The sequence below is a fragment of the Scyliorhinus torazame genome, chromosome 4 (assembly GCF_047496885.1).
Source record: "Scyliorhinus torazame isolate Kashiwa2021f chromosome 4, sScyTor2.1, whole genome shotgun sequence".
Classification (NCBI taxonomy): domain Eukaryota; kingdom Metazoa; phylum Chordata; class Chondrichthyes; order Carcharhiniformes; family Scyliorhinidae; genus Scyliorhinus; species Scyliorhinus torazame.
The window spans coordinates 304,345,968-304,348,467 of NC_092710.1; the positions used below are offsets into that span (position 1 = coordinate 304,345,968).

At 56.8% G+C, this 2,500-nt stretch overlaps 3 non-coding genes across 3 annotated transcripts; all 3 read right to left on the bottom strand.

Moving 5' to 3' along the window:
• Nucleotides 1–581: 581 nt before the first annotated feature.
• LOC140414388 (5S ribosomal RNA) lies at nt 582–700 on the bottom strand. The gene has a single exon (XR_011943523.1). It is a non-coding gene; the product is annotated as a 5S ribosomal RNA (ribosomal RNA).
• Nucleotides 701–1,394: 694 nt separating this feature from the next.
• On the bottom strand, nt 1,395–1,513 carry LOC140412018 (5S ribosomal RNA). Its single transcript, XR_011941226.1, has one exon. It is a non-coding gene; the product is annotated as a 5S ribosomal RNA (ribosomal RNA).
• Nucleotides 1,514–2,207: 694 nt separating this feature from the next.
• Nucleotides 2,208–2,326, bottom strand: LOC140412019 (5S ribosomal RNA). The gene has a single exon (XR_011941227.1). It is a non-coding gene; the product is annotated as a 5S ribosomal RNA (ribosomal RNA).
• Between the last annotated feature and the right edge of the window lie 174 nt (nt 2,327–2,500).

A 2,500-nucleotide genomic window follows, 5' to 3' on the forward strand; every position in this document is an offset into this window, starting at 1 on the left:
CTACTTCTCCTCCTCTTTCTCTCCTTCTCCTGCTAATTCTAGCCTATATGCCTGATACTCGCTCCCCTTCATGCCGTCCCCACCTCGCTCTCTTTTTTCTTCTCCACCTCCCCAAGGAAAACTGCAAGCCCCGCCCACCTCACACCAGCCTGCCGCCTGCACGCTGCTGCCTTTCCACATTGCAACGCTGCGCACTTCTCTCAGCACAGCCAGCACAAGGGTCAGGCAGGCAATGCAAGCCAGCTCTCTCTTCCTTCGCTTTCCACACCAGCCCCAATGCCACAACTTGCATTCATGCGGCGCCTTCAGGCTAGGAGAACGTCCTGCCGACACACTGGCTTGCGGCCACACGGGCCAGCTGGCGGGCCCATCAAAGTGCAGCACGCCAAGGCACCCAACCGTGCTGCGTTGCAAAGGCCCGGCAAAGCTGCAGCAGCTGAATGGCCCGACCAAGCCGCCTGCCTGAGTTGAGCCCGCAGGCAAGTGTTGGGAGGAATGGCGAGGACGCAGAGAGCAGCAAAAGGTTGGCCTGCCTCTGGTGTGGAGAGTGCTTGGCGTGAGCAGTCACTGCTGGCCGCAAAAGCCTACTGCACCTGGTATTCCCAGGCGGTCTCCCATCCAAGTACTAACCAGGCCTGAGTCTGCTTAGCTTCCGAGATCAGACGAGATCAAGCGTTTTCAGACTAGTATGGCCGTAGGCATCTGCAGCACCGTCTTCTCGCCTATTCAAGTTGGCCACCCTAGCACCCTCGCCACTTCTTCTTTCCGGTTGTTTTCAATTTTTTCTCTCTCTTTTTCTACTTCTACTTCTACTTCTCCTCCTCTTTCTCTCCTTCTCCTGCTAATTCTAGCCTATATGCCTGATACTCGCTCCCCTTCATGCCGTCCCCACCTAGCTCTCTTTTTTCTTCTCCACCTCCCCAAGGAAAACTGCAAGCCCCGCCCACCTCACACCAGCCTGCCGCCTGCACGCTGCTGCCTTTCCACATTGCAACGCTGCGCACTTCTCTCAGCACAGCCAGCACAAGGGTCAGGCAGGCAATGCAAGCCAGCTCTCTCTTCCTTCGCTTTCCACACCAGCCCCAATGCCACAACTTGCATTCATGCGGCGCCTTCAGGCTAGGAGAGAGAACGTCCTGCCGACACACTGGCTTGCGGCCACACGGGCCAGCTGGCGTGCCCATCAAAGTGCAGCACGCCAAGGCACACAACCGTGCTGCGTTGCAAAGGCCCGGCAAAGCTGCAGCAGTTGAATGGCCCGACCAAGCCGCCTGCCTGAGTTGAGCCCGCAGGCAAGTGTTGGGAGGAATGGCGAGGACGCAGAGAGCAGCAAAAGGTTGGCCTGCCTCTGGTGTGGAGAGTGCTTGGCGTGAGCAGTCTCTGCTGGCCGCAAAAGCCTACTGCACCTGGTATTCCCAGGCGGTCTCCCATCCAAGTACTAACCAGGCCTGAGTCTGCTTAGCTTCCGAGATCAGACGAGATCGGGCGTTTTCAGACTAGTATGGCCGTAGGCATCTGCAGCACCGTCTTCTCGCCTATTCAAGCTGGCCACCCTAGCACCCTCGCCACTTCTTCTTTCCGGTTGTTTTCAATTTTTTCTCTGTCTTTTTCTACTTCTACTTCTACTTCTCCTCCTCTTTCTCTCCTTCTCCTGCTAATTCTAGCCTATATGCCTGATACTCGCTCCCCTTCATGCCATCCCCACCGAGCTCTCTTTTTTCTTCTCCACCTCCTCAAGGAAAACTGCAAGCCCCGCCTACCTCACACCAGCCTGCCGCCTGCACGCTGCTGCCTTTCCACATTGCAACGCTGCGCACTTCTCTCAGCACAGCCAGCACAAGGGTCAGGCAGGCAATGCAAGCCAGCTCTCTCTTCCTTCGCTTTCCACACCAGCCCCAATGCCACAACTTGCATTCATGCGGCGCCTTCAGGCTAGGAGAGAGAACATCCTGCCGACACACTGGCTTGCGGCCACACGGGCCAGCTGGCGTGCCCATCAAAGTGCAGCACGCCAAGGCACACAACCGTGCTGCGTTGCAAAGGCCCGGCAAAGCTGCAGCAGCTGAATGGCCCGACCAAGCCGCCTGCCTGAGTTGAGCCCGCAGGCAAGTGTTGGGAGGAATGGCGAGGACGCAGAGAGCAGCAAAAGGTTGGCCTGCCTCTGGTGTGGAGAGTGCTTGGCGTGAGCAGTCACTGCTGGCCGCAAAAGCCTACTGCACCTGGTATTCCCAGGCGGTCTCCCATCCAAGTACTAACCAGGCCTGAGTCTGCTTAGCTTCCGAGATCAGACGAGATCGGGCGTTTTCAGACTAGTATGGCCGTAGGCATCTGCAGCACCGTCTTCTCGCCTATTCAAGCTGGCCACCCTAGCACCCTCGCCACTTCTTCTTTCCGGTTGTTTTCAATTTTTTCTCTCTCTTTTTCTACTTCTACTTCTACTTCTCCTCCTCTTTCTCTCCTTCTCCTGCTAATTCTAGCCTATATGCCTGATACTCGCTCC